Source organism: Pinus tabuliformis, chromosome 7, assembly GCF_031772625.1.
Source record: "Pinus tabuliformis cultivar Carrire ecotype Pingquan chromosome 7, CPIR1, whole genome shotgun sequence".
Taxonomy (NCBI): domain Eukaryota; kingdom Viridiplantae; phylum Streptophyta; class Pinopsida; order Pinales; family Pinaceae; genus Pinus; species Pinus tabuliformis.
This window is the reverse complement of record NC_142293.1, coordinates 1,798,474,028-1,798,491,492: the sequence shown is the minus strand read 5'-3', so window position 1 is coordinate 1,798,491,492 and position 17,465 is coordinate 1,798,474,028. Positions and strand designations below refer to the sequence as shown.

The 17,465-nt window shown below is 36.5% G+C and overlaps 1 pseudogene; it reads right to left on the bottom strand.

The window, feature by feature from the left end:
- Positions 1–491: 491 nt before the first annotated feature.
- LOC149255535 (protein trichome birefringence-like 16) lies at positions 492–1,972 on the bottom strand (annotated as a pseudogene).
- Between the last annotated feature and the right edge of the window lie 15,493 nt (positions 1,973–17,465).

Below are 17,465 nucleotides of genomic sequence, written 5' to 3'. Positions count from 1 at the left end.
ACAATGTAGAAATGGAGCACTAGTGCACTAAACACCATGATGGAAAAAAAAAAAGTTCCAAAAAAAAAATGACAGCATAACCATCTCAAGCAGTAACATCGATAAGAATTAAAGAACAATGACCACAACAACAAGGTATATGCCAATCAACATCGAATTATTTTTTAGAAGAAAAATAATGAATCAAATTTCAATATGCCACAATATGTAACTTGCGTTTTCTTCCACTGGCAAGATTACAATGATACATTTTCCAACTTCTAAATCATGGCAATTGCAACAAGATATCTGCAACTAGTTTATTTTTTCATAGGTTGACATAATAATAGCCCAATAGAAAATATGAGACAGTAAGAAATGTGCAGCTACTTACTGTGATCTATTACAACAACTCTCCAAATTAATTATTTTTACATGTTGGAACAAGTTATTAGTTGCACTTTGATAAATCAAAGATAGAATCTCATGCAATGGAAAACGACGTTGCAACATTATATTTGTGATGATAGTGCATTTGGTAGTGGAAACAACAAATGAGAAAAGAGGAGTTCATTCCAGGTATCAAGCACTCCTGGAAGACACCAATGCAAACTATCCTAAGAGCCATTTTTCGATTTGAAATCCTAGTGATATCTAAACTCTCAACTCTTGTGCCCTGAACAACACTCTTAGCAGAAGGATAATTTGCTTGGTTGCAAGAACCATTATGAATTGCAAACAACAGTTTGGTGTCATCGCAACGACCGCCCGAGTTCCAATCCCCATTAAATAAGTGCTGAGGTGATAAGGTTCTCATGAAGACCCTCAAATTTGGATACTTATCGAATTGTTTATCGATCCATTTCACAACACTATGCACTATCAAATTGCGAGCACTCTTGAGGTCTCTCAAATTCCTAACATTATTTGGTTGTCCATTTACATACATGTGTCATCTGTTTGCTTTTAATTTTCCCCAATTCCAATGGTTCCATGTATTTAATAGTAAGAAATCAAATTTATAAAGATTAGTATGCAAGAACCATGTTGGTTGGTCAAGATGCATTGGTGGATAGGTTACCCGGGCTTAGAGGTTCAATTTCACAAAGGCTTGTTGACCAATAATATAATACAATTATGTTCATCTTTAGGAATCTGAATGCCCAACCAGCTGGCCTTATTGCACCATGTGCACATACGAAACTATTTTCCTTCCCTACATCTTGTCTTTTCCACCTGTAATGAGGCACATAATAGACAGGAATTGCTTACTTCCCAATGAATCCCCAACAAATGCAAGGGTTTTTTCATGCATTCTAGTCCGGCCAACTATTAAACAAATTTCCACTATAAAAAGTGAAAACCCTAACTAGCAGTGTTTCACACAACTTTAAAAAGAAAATTAGAAATGTCAATAGAATATACATACATACATGTGTGTAAATAATGAGGAGAATGGAAAAATCTTGATTATCCCCTACCTTATAAGAAAGTGTTTCTCGTCACAGTTGGGCATGCCACAATTTTCAGGCTGCCACCGATATGTTTCATAAGAAAAATAAAGGCATTGAGTCAACCTGCATGCCCACATTCTTGATAACCAATGATTACACATCTTACCAAAATATATAGGCCTCCTGCTATCCTGAACCCATTTTCCTTCGCTGTAGTCACACACTGAAAGGAAAGCACACTATTGCAATTTTAATAAAATCCACTGAATGAAATTTGTGCATTTGATTCAACGGTTGATATTAACTTACTTCCATTTAATTTTCTTATTTGGTATATTCTAATAAAATTGCAGTTGTGAGTAAGCCTCTTTGAAGCTATCATATTTGGCCTAGTACAACCACTGTCAAGCAAGATACTAACCTCTCTTCTCAATAGCAGATGGATTTTCAATTTTTGTAGGAAGTAATGCTTGAGCAGTAATTAGAGAGGACTTTTCAATTGCTGAGGGTTGTTATTTTTCATCTAAGCTAGACCTCATATTATTAACCTTCGAAGAGAACAAACCTCCAACCAAAATATATATATATATATATATATATATATATATATATATATATATATATATATATATATATATATATATATATATATATATATATATATATATATATATGTATTTATTTATTTATTTATTTTATTTTTATTTTTATTTTTATTTTTAATTTTAATTTTTAATTTTTTATTTTTTATTTTTTTTTCCGAACTAGAAGGGGGATTTTGAGACGACAATTCTTTGACCGGTCTAGATGGTGATTTTCAACTAATAAATATTTAGTTGCATTTGACAGAAATCCTTGTTGGAATATTAATTCCAACTGCAGTGCTGCCATGGAGCGAAAGTTGAACAGCGACAGTGTACTGTTTTTGCAAAACAACCAGTCTCCCATCGCACCGCTCTTTGCTGAACAGTGGTATTCCCCGAAGAGACTCCGACACAATCCACTGCTGCCACGCGTCCTCAATATGAACTGAAAACCACCAAACTCCCGGGCATTAAGTATCGTTTGGTTTGTGTGAGTTAGGCGAGCGATATGCGTCCGATAAAGTCAACGGACCAGGATCTTTTACAAGCTGTCTGAACTTTTTGTTTGACCGCCCATTCCCCTGTTATGAAACTAGCTCAAGAAAAGATAGAAAAGAAAGATCAACGCCTTAGAATTCAGCCTCTTCGAGGGGGCAACCTCCTTTACATTACATAAATGAACAATTCTTGGATGATACAAATGACAAAACCTCCTTTCTATATATAGGAGTCTAAGGAGTCACAATATAATCCAGCCGACCTAATAATAATAATATAAAGCCACAAAAATAACAATAGAGGGATTCTATGGGGCACAGAAATAACAATATGGGGGTAATAGGGGCACAACAATATAAATAAGGGGTATAACTACAATAGTAATGGGGTAATCACTAGTATTATAGGGACCCAACATGCCCCTCTCCTTCAAAAAAGTGTTGTCCTCAACGCTTGAGCAGTTCTGGATACTTCTGCATAAAATTCTCATCCTCCCATGTGGAATCTTCAGCGGATAAGTTCTTCCACTTGATAAGATACTCTGAAATTGATCGATTTCGTAGCTGTCAAGTTCTTTTTTCTGTGACTGCTTTCGGTTCCAATATAATTTTTCCTTCCTCGTCAAGTTCTGGCAATATTGTTTGAACTGGGAGCTTGTCGCCTATAACCTTCTTTAAACATGAAACATGGAAAACTGGGTGCAATCGAGAAGCTGCAGGAAGCTCCAATTTGTATGCCATAGTACCAATCTTTTCCAACACCTTGTACGGACCATAATACTTTGGTGATAATTTATTATCCTTCTTAGCTTGCTTTTGGGACATTTTCTTATATGGTTTTAGCCGTAGGAATACCCAATCACCTACATCAAAACTTCTTTCACTGCGATGTTGATCTGCCTGTTGTTTCATTCTATTTTGTGCCAACACAAGGTTATCCTTTAAGAGTTGGAGGACTTGTTGTTGATGTTCGATGTGATGTTCCACTGCCTGAACCTTAGAATTTTCTCTTAAATATGATGTGATTGATGGTGGTTGGTAACCATAAAGTGCCATAAATGGGGTCATTTTTGTTGCTGTATGGAAGGAAGTGTTATACCACCATTCAGCCAGAGGCAACCATTTGACCCATTGTGTCTGTTTATCAGATACAAAGCAACGAAGATATCCTTCCAAACATTTGTTTACTATCTCAGTTTGCCCATCAGATTGAGGATGATAAGATGAGCTATGAGCTAACTGAGTACCAAGACAAAAAAATAATTTTGTCCAAAAATTTCCAGTGAAAATGGGATCTCTGTCACTTACAATAATCTTTGGGTTTCCATGTAGCTTTTGAACTGTTTCCATAAATGCAGTAGAAACTGTACTGGCTTTAAATGGATGTGATAATGCACAAAAGTGTGCATACTTGGTAAGTCTGTCAACTACCACCATGATGACACTCTTTCCCTCAGACTTGGGTAAACCTGTGATAAAATCCATTGAAACCTCCTCCCAACGTTGGCTTGGAATGGATAAAGGTTGTAATAGACCCGGTGTCTTAATTGTTTCAACTTTATTTTGTTGGCAAACCAAACATTCCGCCACAAACTTTTGAATATCTGATTTAAGGCCATCCCAAAAAAATTCCTTCTTAACCCTGTGGTAAGTTTTTAAAAATCCTGAGTGCCCTCCTAAGGGAGAAGTGTGCAATTCCATAAGAATCTTTTGTTTTAGCTGGGAATTCTTACAGAGGTATAAGCGATCTTTGTACCATAACGAATCATTTTGCCAGCTAAATGTATCAGAAGTACTGGAATCTTGTTGTAGCTTTCGAATAAGTGCCCACACTTCTTCGTCATTCTTCCATTCCTCCTTTGCTTCGTTTATCCAATCTGGTTGGATAATAGAAATGGCACACAACAATGCTTCCACATCCTCATCCTTTCTTGAGAGTGCATCTGCCACCACATTTTGCTTCCCTTTTTTGTAGATGATTTCAAAGTCATAACCCAACATCTTTGTGACCCACTTTTGTTGCTCTTCAGAGGATAATCTTTGTTCTAAAAAGTATTTAAGGCTATCATGATCCGTTTTTACCTTGAAGTGTCTTCCCATTAGGTAGGGTCGCCATTTCTTAAGTGCATGGAGTATTGCCAACATTTCCTTCTCATAAATAGCTTTGCTTAAAAACTTTCCCTTGATTGGACGACTTTCAAAAGCAATGGGTCTTTCATCTTGCATTAGAACAGCACCAATTCCATTTCCTGAAGCATCACATTCCACAATAAAGGTTTTTGTGAAGTCCGGTGTAGCTAAGACCGGTGCTTGGCACATTGCCTCTTTAAGATGTTTAAAGGCCTTTGTTGCTTCCGGAGTCCATGAAAATGAATCTTTCTTCAATAATGTTGTTAGAGGTGCTGCTATTCTCCCATAATTCTTAACAAACTTGCGATAATACCCTGTCAACCCAAGAAATCCTCGCAGATGCTTTATGGATGTGGGGATTTTCCATTCCTTAATGGCTTTAATTTTGCTAGGGTCTACCTTAACTCCATGAGATACAATATGACCCAAATATTCCACCTCCTGGACTCCAAAGAAACATTTGGATCTTTTTGCATATAATTGTTTCTCCTCCAATAGTTGTAGCACCTTGTCAACATGTTCAACATGATCCTTCCAAGACTTGTTGTAGATTAGTATATCATCAAAAAATACTAACACAAATTTTCTAAGGAATGGTTTGAAAATTGAATTCATCAAACCTTGAAATGTTGAAGGTGCATTGGTAAGGCCAAAAGGCATGACCAAAAATTCATAATGACCCTCATGAGTTCTAAATGTCGTTTTCGGAATGTCTTCAATCTTCATTCTGATTTGATGATATCCCGAACGAAGATCCAACTTGGTGAAGTAAATTGATCCATGCAATTCATCCAGTAATTCATCAATGACAGGAATGGGGAACTTATCTTTAATAGTGAGCTTGTTGAGCTCCCTATAATCTGGACACATGCGCCATGATCCATCCTTCTTGTGCACCAATACTACTGGAGCTGAGAAAGAACTTTGACTCGGTTGAATTATACCAGCCTCTAGCATTTCTGCAACCATACGTTCAATTTCACTTTTTTGGACATATGGATATCTGTACAGCCTGATGTTTGGAGGAACACTTCCTGGAATCAGATGAATAGCATGATCATGATCACGCATAGGTGGGAGACCTTTGGGAGTCTCAAATACCTTGGAATGATTGTCCAAGACTTTTTGGAGATCTGGAGAAATAGATGATTCCAATGTGGAAACATCTAGCGAACATAATTGTGCAATTACACCTCTTTGCTCCTTTTTTAGAAGCTTTGTCATGCCATTAGAGCTGATTATCTTTCCTGGTTTCCCTGCAATACCCCTTAATTCAACTTCCTTTCCTTCCAAAAAAAATTTCATGAAAAGTTCTTGAAAATTAAAAGCTATTGTACCCAAGGATTGTAGCCATTGGACTCCTAGTACAACATCAGCACCTCCCATTGGAATGGAAAGCATTGGGCTAGTCAATACATATTCTCCCATGGATAGCTTGATATTATGGCACTTTCCAGAACAATTTATTGTTCCTCCATTTGCAATCATCACTTGACACTCTGGTGCTGGATATAGGAAGCAATTCAATTCTTTTGCTACCCTACAATGAATAAAATTGTGGGTGCTTCCTGAATCAATCAACACTATTACCTTTTTCTTCTTGATTTGTCCTTCTATCTTGATGGTTTGAGGAGTGGTAATTCCTGCCAATGCATTACAAGATATGGTTGGATTTATTTGTTCTTCATCTAGGATTTGTTCCTAAAATATATTCTCTTATTTTGACCTTTCTTGCTCCTTTTCTTCTTCCTCTTCACAATCTATGTAGAATAATTTCTTCTCAGCACACTTATGACCTTTTGTGTATTTTCTATCACAATTGTAACAAAGCCCTTTTGCTCTTTTTTCTTCCAATTGTTGTGGTGTCAACCTTGTAGGTTGTGGAAGACTATGGGCAACAACACTTCCATCTTTATAGTTGTGAATGGTATGCTTCCTAGTTGCCATAATTTTGCTTTCCATTTTTCTTGCTAACCTGAATGCCTTCTCTAATGAATCAGGTTCCCAAAGGCGCACATCATGTTGGATATTATCCTTTAAAGACCTATGAACACATCAATCCTATGCTCCTCTGGAATATCTTTTACCCTTATGTTCAATTTTTGGAACTCCTCAATGTGCTCCATTATTGAACCCTTTTGTTTGAGACTTATCAATTGGCTAAAAAAAGTGTTGCTTTTTGTATCCTCATAATGTGCTATCAATTCTTCCATAAAAATTGCCCAAGTGATAAATTGTTTACGAGAACAAAGCCATTGATACCATACAAACTGATTTGGTTCCAAATATAAAGTTGCCATACGTACCTTTTGTGTGTTTTTTACATTATTGAGATCGAAGAATTGCTCCATCTGTAATATCCATGTGGCGGGATCCTTGCCATCAAACTTCCTCATATCGATTTTTGGAACATGGTGAGTCTTCGATCCAACATTAGAGTCTATGGAATCATGATTAACATTTCTTTTGTTCTCATCATGAGTTTCCTTTAGTACTCTTTCACCCTTAGATACCATTTCTTGTAGCAACTTATTCATATTTATCTTCAATTCTTCCATCTTATCATCCATGCCATCAATTTTAGCGTCCATGCCATTCACCTTAGCTTCCATGCCATCCATCTTAGCTTCTACGCCTTTCTTTAAACAGTCCATCTTAGCTTCTACACCTTTCTTTAAACCATCCATCTTAGCTTCTACATCTTTCTTTAAACCATCCATCTTAGATTCTGTTCCCTTTTGTGCAAGGGACAGTTGTTGCACTTGGTCTTGTAATTTTGATATATCATGTTGCATTTCTTCCTCTTCTTCATGAGTCATGCTAGAGCTTTCAGGTTCCTTACTAGGTGTTTGCATTTTCTTTCCTGGGGGCATCAGTTACCGATAATAATGCTCTACTATGCCCTTTGAATTCCTTCAAAATAAATTTTCAAACCAAGCTTAAGCAAAAATTTAAAACAATCTACACACCTTTTTTCACTTTGTAGGAGCTCGCTATTGCCTCTGGTGTATCTCTGTACTTTCCAATCATCTAGTTCTGAAATTGTGACCTGTAGTAGCTCTCTGTGTCCTCTTTCCAATGCCACCAGTCTGATCAAAATTGGATTCTCCAAGAAAGAGTTATGCACAATCTCCCAAGATGACATGATTATAGACCTTTCCAGAAGAGTGAACTTGTATGAAGTGCCACGTGTACAATTTTCGACCTTTGGTTCTGAAAAAGATATACAAGAAACTACAGTACGTCCTCTTTCTATACCTTCTGACGAAATTTCAATCTGATCCCCAGAGAAAAAGTTATGACGATTTTCCCTAGGTCACCTGTTTTGAATGTAATTCAGGAGTCTGTAAAAATACCAACTTCCTCAGAGCATATCTCCGCAAATATCGTGCGAAAAGATCTGAAATTTGGACCCAAGGTTCAGCGTGATTTCTTCGCAAATGGGTGATTTTTGCGACTTCTGAAACATCACAGAAAAAAAGTTATAGCAAAAATTCCACGATGACCTATTTGGAGTAGCGAAACCCTAGAATCCAAAGCTCTGATACCAAATGTTATGAAACCAGCTCAAGAAAAGATAGAAAAGAAAGATCAACGCCTTAGAATTCAGCCTCTTAGAGGGGGAAACCTCCTTTACATGACATAAATGAACAATTCTTGGATGATACAAATGACAAAACCTCTTTTCTATATATAGGAGTCTAAGGAGTCACAATATAATCCAGCCGACCTAACAATAATAATATAAAGCCACAAAAATAACAATAGAGGGATTCTATGGGGCACAAAAATAACAATATGGGGGTAATAGGGGCACAAAAATATAAATAAGCGGTATAACTACAATATTAATGGGGTAATCACTAGTATTATAGGGACCTAACATCCCCGGACAATAACGTTCAGTGTGGAAGGGCCTCCCGACATCGCCGTCAACCGTCCGATTGCAAGGATGACTGTCCACCGTTTGATCAATAAGGAGCTCCAGGCCGTATGAGAAAATCAATTAATTGCCATGCTGAAGTACCATTGTTAATAAATTAACGTGAAGGGAAATTTTTTATTATTATTGCCGGATAGTTTTTTCCAGTGAAACCATTAATGTAATTTACGCTGGTTGGTAAATGTTGGTGAAGATTTTTTCATTGACTTTAATGCATGGAAGTTGCTTGCTTTTATGGCACAAGTAAAAAAAAAAAATTTAATGTTTTTTTTGTGGTGAGGAGGAGGTATTGCAGCACAACAGAGTGCAAATAAATGTTTAATCCCTCTGAAATGAAACTGGGTTTGCAGCAACGAATAAAAATCAGGGAGATGCACAACAGTGCATAAGATATGCATTTGTATTTGTAATGTTTTATGTGTGCTCATTTGCACATGGATTAATGGCACACGGAATGAAGGAAAGTGTTCGCAGCAGCGAATAAAATCCAAGGAGAGCACAACAGTACGAAACCAGAGTGAGGGTTGTGAAATCAGAGCAGGGGTGAAATAAAAAAAATAGGGCTCACGGTAGCAAAGAAGAAAAATAGGGGAGCACAGCAGTGTGAAGAAAATGAAACCAGAGCTAGGGTTAATTTTTCCAGAGAAGGCATTCTGAAATGTGCAGACAGTGCATATAAAATTTTAGTGGTGGATATGTAATGCATCAAGCACAGAAGCGTGAAAAGGGTGAACTAAGTTTTTTTTGTTTGTTTTTTATTGATGTATTCTACAGCAGTAAAAGTTAGTTTTCTTTTTCACACAACAGTGAAAAGAGTTATGTAAATTTTGTTTTGTTGGGAGTTTGAAATGCAGTGTGAATGTAATCAGATTATGTAAGAAATTTTATTTTACAGCAGTAAATGTAAAAAACTTTTTTTTACACAGCAGTGAATGCAGATTTTACACAACAGTGTAAAATTATTTGTAAAAGAGGCAGAGTAATTGTTTTGGTGAAATTTCTTGGTGAATCCCTCTGTTAAAGAGGAAGGTGCTTTTCAGCACAGTCTCTTGGTGAATCCCTCTGTCAAGAGGAAGATGCTTTTCAGCATAGACTGGTGAATCCCTCTGGTGAAGAGGAAGATGCTCTTCAACATAATCTCTTGGAGAATCCCTCTGTGTGAGGAAGATATTTTAGTGAATCCCTCTGTGTGAGGAAGACTCTTTTGTAAGAGCAGTTTTGTAATCCCTCAGTTAAAAGGAAGACCTTTTTTTTGTAACAGGTAGTCATATTGATGAATGAATTTTTTTTTGGGTGAAGAAAAACTCTGCTTTGCTCAGAAACTTTTATTTGGCTTCCCTGTGCAAAAGATCCTGTGGCAGAAACAGAGCATTGCTTTGTGTTCAGTTAATTTGTGTTTGAAATTACCAGAAATTTCCAACATGGTATCAGAGTAGGTTTAGGCTCTTTAAAAGTGTTAAAGAAGCTGAAAGGAGGAGTTTTTTTGTTGCTGCAGTAAATCTTCTCCAGCAAAGTGAAGTCTCAGGCAAAAGATTCAGGTATTTCTCAAAGTTTTTTTTGTGTAGCTGTTGAAGAAACAGTCAGTATTTTAAAAATACAGTCAGGGATTTTAAACATAGTTAAGAATGGCAAAGTCAAGGAAGAAAGCCTCCAATCCTCCTAAGGTTGTGTCTCCCTCCTTTACTAAAATAGAAGACAATCTATTTGAAAACATTTTATTTGAGGCTCCAAGGTTTGATGGGAACTTTGATATATGGGAAATAAAAATGAGGACTTTCTTACAGTCTGAAGGGATTGAAATTTGGGAATCAGTGATTGATGATAGCAAGATGGACAGAGAATCCAAGGAGTTCAATGCAAAAGCAACAAAGACAATCTTGGATGGACTGCCTGATTCCGTAAAGAAGAATCTAGGAAAATATTCATCAACAAAGGATATATGGGACAGAATTCATGACCTTCACGCAAAAGGAGCACTGACCATGACCATCAGTCAAGAAGGAAATTCTGAACCCATCATAGAAGCTGAAAATGAGAAGGTTGACCTCATCAAGCTTCAAGTACAAGAAAGGGATGAAGAGCTCGCCAAGCTTAAGAAGGAACTTGATCAAAGCAAAAGGAAGCATCATGAAGAAGTCATATCCATGACAAATCAATTGAATAAAGCAAATAAGCATGAAGATACCTTGTCAAGTCAACTTGAACAAAGGCACAAGAGAGTGAACAAACTTGTAGAAGGGATTGGTCAGTACAAGGTAGAGGTTTCCTCCCTTAAGTCTGAATTACAAGAAGCCAGGAAACAGACACAAGAAGCTGAGAAGAAAATGGAGAGCAGTCAAGCAAAGAATGAAGAAATCTCCAAAATGAAGTCAGATATCATCTCCCTTAAGATAGTAGCACCTGAAGCTACTCGTAGCAAGGAAGAAACTGAGGAACAACTTGCAAAGAAGAATAATGAGTGTGAAAGATTGGAAGAAGAGATTGTCCTCCTCAGAAAAAAGGTTGAAGGGATGAACAAAATCATGAAGAGCTCTCAAGCCTTGGATGACATGCTTAGCTATCACAGATCTCCATCTGATAAATCAGGACTCGGGTATGTAGGTGAACCCTCAAGCAAGAATGAAAATGCTTTAAGCAAAGGAGATGTGAAGAAGGCAGAAAGAGATTGTGATGCTCCTAGTTCCAGCAAAGGCAAGGAGAAAGATCAAGGCTACAATAGAAGAAATCCTACTCCAAGTAGAAAACTAGCTCCAAGAAGAAATGTTGATGATGTCAAAGAGGCAAGTGGCAATGGTTATCATCAAAGGATCTCAAGGCAAAAAAGCTTCAGAAGTTCATCAAGGAAACCTCCATCTCCCGGTACCAAAGTTCATTTTTTGGTTATTGTTATTCTTGTTCAAACTTTGGTCATATGGCAAAAGACTGTCATTTCATAGAGATAGATGTTATGGTCTCCGACAACCTCCAAGAAACAATTTTACAGGAAGAGATCATGAAATCTTATTCATGAAAAATGTAGAATGTTTCAAGTGTCATAACATTGGGCATATGGCATGTGATTATAACTTAACATGGGCTCTTACACACGCTAGACCCATGCGAAAGAAGAAAGTTACACAAGTATGGAGAAGGAAGGAAATACAGTCTGAAAGTCCCTTGAGCTCTCCAGAAAATCTAAGTTTCTTTTGAGAAAACTTTGCTGAAAGAAGACAATGCATACAGTTAAGGGGAACCTGTAATTCTTGATCATTAATGTTGAACTATATTAACAGTGATTCTTTGATGAAAATCTTCTTATAGGGGAGAGATATGGAATTAAATCTGCCATAAGAGCAGAGAAGAAAAGGATTGCAGGATAACTTGGAGATGCAAAGATTGGAAATCTTGCCGGAGGCAGAGAGAAAGAGGATATTACATGATTGGAGTGCCTGAGCAAAGCAGTGAAAGCGATGAAAGGAAAGTTGATACGAATAGGCAGAAAAGTTATGAATTCTTGAGGAAGTGTTTGGGTATGTCTGAACGCCCAGCAGTTGAAATTAAAGGGCAGTGTTGGAATATTAATTCCAACTACAATGCTGCCATGGAGCGAAAGTTGAACAACGGCAGTGTACTGTTTTTGCAAAACAGCCAGTCTCCCATCGCACCGCTCTTTTCCGGACAGTGGTATTCCCCAAAGAGGCTCCAACACAATCTGTTGCTGCCACGCGTCCTTAGTACGAACCAAAAACCACCAAACTTCCGGGCATTAAGTATCGTTTGGTTTGTGTGAGTTAGGCAAGCGATATGCATCCGATTAAGTCAACGGACCAGGATCTTTTACAAGATGTCTGAACTTTTTGTTTGACCACCCATTCCCCGGACAATAACGTTCAGCATGGAAGGGCCTCCCGACATCGCCGTCAACCGTCCGATTGCAAGGATGACTGTCCACCGTTTGATCAATAAGGAGCTCCAGGCCGTATGAGAAAATTAATTAATTGCCATGTTGAAGTACCATCGTTAATAAATTAACGTGAAGGGAAAGTTTTTATTATTATTGCCAGACAGTTTTTTCCAGTGAAACCATTAATGTAATTTACGCTGGTTGGTAAATGTTGGTGAAGATTTTTTCATTGACTTTAATGCACGGAAGTTGCTTGTTTTTATGGCACAAGTAAAAAAAACAAATGTAATGTTTTTTTGTGGTGAGGAGGAGGTATTGCAGCACAACAGAGTGAAAATGAATGTTTAATCCCTCTGAAATGAAACTGGGTTCGCAACAGCGAATAAAAATCAGGGAGATGCACAGCAGTGCATAAGATATGCATTTGTATTTGTAATGTTTTATGTGTGCTCATTTTCACATGGAATGATGGCACACGGGATGAAGGAAAGTGTTCGCAGCAGCGAATAAAATCCAAGGAGAGCACAACAGTACGAAACCAGAGTGAGGGTTGTGAAATCATAGCAGGGGTGAAATAAAAAAAATAGGGCTCACGGCAGCAAAGAAGAAAAATAGGGGAGCACAGTAGTGCGAAGAAAATGAAACCAGAGCTAGGGTTAATTTTTCTAGAGAAGGCATTCTGAAATGTGGAGACAGTGCATATAAAATTTTATTGGTGGATATGTAATGCATCAAGCGCAGAAGCGTGAAAAGGGTGAACCAATTTTTTGTTTGTTTGTTCGTTATTGATGTATTCTACAGCAGTAAAAGTTAGTTTTCTTTTTCACACAACAGTGAAAAGAGTTATGTAAATTTTGTTTTGTTGGGAGTTTGAAATGCAGTGTGAATGTAATCAGATTATGTAAGAAATTTTATTTTACAGCAGTAAATGTAAAAAGCTTATTTTTACACAACAGTGAATGAAGATTTTACACAGTAGTGTAAAATTATTTGTAAAAGAGGCAGAGTAATTGTTTTGGTGAAATTTCTTGGTGAATCCCTCTGTTAAAGAGGAAGGTGCTTTTCAGCACAGTCTCTTGGTGAATCCCTCTGTCAAGAGGAAGATGCTTTTCAGCATAGACTGGTGAATCCCTATGGTGAAGAGGAAGATGCTCTTCAGCATAATCTCTTGGAGAATCCCTCTGTGTGAGGAAGATATTTTAGTGAATCCCTCTGTGTGAGGAAGACTCTTTTGTTGTTTATGAAACTGCTTTTGAAGCAGTGTTGGTGAATCCCTTTGTGTGAGGAAGACGCTTTTGTAACAACAGTTTTGTAATCCCTCAGTTAAAAGGAAGACCTTTTTTTTGTAACAGGCAGTCATATTGATGAATGAAATTTTTTTTGGGTGAAGAAAAACTCTGCTTTGCTCAGAAACTTTTATTTGGCTTCCTTGTGCAAAAGATCCTGTGGCAGAAACAGAGCATTGCTCTGTGTTCAGTTAATTTGTGTTTGAAATTACCAGAAATTTCCAACAATCCTGAGATGCGCAAAAAATCTTTAGTTGATATGGAATCAAGTTCTCTAGTTGGCAAATATGGAGAACTTTCCATGACAGGAGGTGTGTATGAATATGAACCTACTCAAGCAGCTGATTTTAGATAGTATTATTGGTATAAAAGATCAAAAGATATTTGATGAATGCTTGAAACAACAGAATTTTTCAAATCGAAGCTATTGTCATTTGATAACTTGGAAAAGATTTCATTTGGTTAAAAAAAGTCTTAGATCCGCATGTCACAAAAATGACAACCCAAAAATTAGTGAAACCAATAGGGTTGAGTCTACTTTCCACTAACTCGACAATCAACTGTATGCCAAAAATAATCTATACACTATTTAGAAACAAAACAAAAAGAGGCAAAAGTACATGTCGGCAAAGGGAAAATATTGCTTTCTCTGGTAATCTCAGGAAAGAGATGGATCTTAAAAGAAAATACCAACCCAGAGTTGGATATCATTATATTAAATAGAATGCCCAAACACAGCGCATGAAGACAAGATTTGGATGGTCATGAAGACTAGTTAGATTCACAAGTTAGTTTTAAATATTTTTCAAAATATTAAATTTATTTAGACATTTTAAATTTCATTAAAAAAACAACAACAAAATGTAGAGAACTATCATTGAAAAAACTACGACAACATGTATAGAACTTAATTAATGATGGTCGCCAAGCTTTTGAGTGAGTTCATTCTTATGCGAATAAAAATAAATCACTTTACTATGGAAACATATTTTAATTGAAGAAGAAAACATAAATACATATTTTTCCGCAGATAGTATGGTCGAATTAATCTCTGAATTCGTTCATTTGTTATAAGAACACTCAAAAACGAGGCTCCTTCCAGTCCACAAACAATAACTGTCGTGCAAACCAATACAATAAGTGTGAAGGAAACCTGCTTCCCTCACAACCGTGGCAAAGATACTCCGCTCGTCATTGTCTCTACTTTACTAGAATCGATTTGTAATTACATGCACTGAAGGATTTGAAATACTACATGTCTGTCAAAGCCAAATATTTATTCAGGTGATATAAATGGCAACAGAAGTTTTGCTATTTCCAACCATCATTATTAGTTTCTGGACGAAAATTCAACACAAATGTATTAAATCCTTCTTCCAGTCTCACAACTTCAAGTTTCTTATTTGAAATTTAAAAACCTCAAGGTTCTTGACAAGATCAAGAACATATCCTGATTTCTAAGTTCCTAACGAGTCCCACTTCTTTGACAACAAAAAATGAGGTTCAAGGCAGAAGCTCAAGCTAGATTCCACCAATTCAAACAAAATTGTAAACAAGATTTTGATACTCCATTCCATGAAAATAGGATCCTTACCTTTATTTATTACGTACAGATGTTGAAGCTGGGCCTCAGTAACTTACTTTCCTTGAAAGGATGAAAAACCAAATTTATACTCCTAAAATCTTTTGTCTGAGTTCATGCTCAGGTTTATCAGCTCTGTCCTGTATATCAATGGTTATTTGCTGATTTGAGAAATCATATCGATTTATTTATCATTCGTTGCATTTTGCTATTTCTTTTTAAAGTTTAAAAAGGATTTTATAATGTTACCGAAGATTTACCAATTTGACACTCAACTTCTTCATCCATGTCTCCTTCTCCCTTTTTTAGGCGTGGCGTGATTTTCCTATTGAAATCTTTTATGCCTGAGAATTTCCACAAGAATCACAGAAGCCAGAGATTACAAGATATAACTAGACATTACCTCAAATATCTTGGATAATAGTAAACTAATCTCCATTCCACCGATGTTTCAAAACTTGGCCGCCGTCCTAACCCTCACGTGACTACTTCTTTCAAGATCAAATTAAAAAAAATAGAATCAAAGGAGTATTGAAGCTATGTACCTTTTCCGCGTCTGTTTCACTGGTAAAATCTAGCCCCTGGAAAATTCCTTTCCTCCTCTCTTGGACATCGATGCATCAGTACACTTATCTGCACAATGCATTCATGAACTTCAAATGCAAGGAGATACCAAACTAAATGATTGCAACCAATGTCGTAAATTTCTCAAAGGGCAAGGAGCAAGAGAAATAAGAAGGAATAAGTCTTCAGTATGAAGTCTTCCCATTTGAAACCTTGACCTCTTCACACCAATGAATTGAGCTCGGAGCCGCAAAATGTCTGATGATGAATTTCTGATGAGAATTCCTACTATGAAACATATTTCACATTAGGTAATATGCCAAATTCCACGATAAAATTTTTTTATTTTTCAATTTTAGCAACTTTTATGTTGGAAAGGTAGAGTAGAAAAAATGCAAATTTCACACACAAAACACACGAGTTGTGGCTTTTTTATTGATCACACTAAAAATTGATGATTATAATGAACCCAGTGAAGGGTATTTAACCTTTTCCAACTAGCGAATTTCTTAAAATAACTTGACATGCAACCACACACTAAGTTCGTCTATCACTTAACTCGAATTGACTCAACGCTCAGTTAACTGACTCTCTATTTTTAGATAAATCTCCATGTTGGAGTTAATTAGTTATTTTGACACTCCCCCTTAATTACAAATGATAAACTAAGACATGACTCATGACAACTCAAACATGCTTTCTAGTATATGTCTTAGCTAGGCTTACAACACCTGATTTTCTTCTATGAAAATCAAACACGTATTTTTCTAATGACTTAGTAAATATATCATCCAATTGATCACTAGATTTACAAGGCTTCAAGTGAACTTCTCCATTGTTCACAATTTCTCTAATAAAGTGATATCTAGTATCAATATGCTTGCTCTTTTGATGAAACACACTATTCTTAGATAGGGAAATTGTTGAGGTGTTGTCACAATATATTGTTGTTGATCCTTGTTATTTTTGCTTGATTCCATCAAATATTCTTCTTAACCACATTGCTTGACATGTTGTTGATTTTGTTGCTACATATTCTACTTCTGTTGACAAAAGTTTCATAATAGGTTGCTTCTTACATGCCCATGAAATAACACTTGAACCAAGATGGAACACATAATCATAAGTGCTCTTCCTATCATCCAAACTACTTGCAAAATAATTGTCTATGTACCCATTCAAATCCTTCTTATCTATGCTTGCATAACTTATGCCACAATCTCTAGTTCCTGCTATGTATCTCAGAATTCTTTTTCCTGCACTCTAATGTGTGTCTTTGGGAGTCTCCATAAATATTGAAATCAAACTAACTCCTTACATGATATTTGGTCTTGTAGTTGTGAGATATGTTATATGGCCAAGAAACTCTCCTAGGTTGTATCTCAGAGATGCTCGGGAACATTTAAACTTAACAAAAATGTTGGAAAATGGTGGACGAATGAAAGGAAATGATGCATATTCAAGCCAGATAACCACTTCTACTATACTTAACCCCAGACATGGGTGAACACCCCCAGACTACAAGGCTTTAGACCACCAATTACTCACAGTTTAAGGAAAATG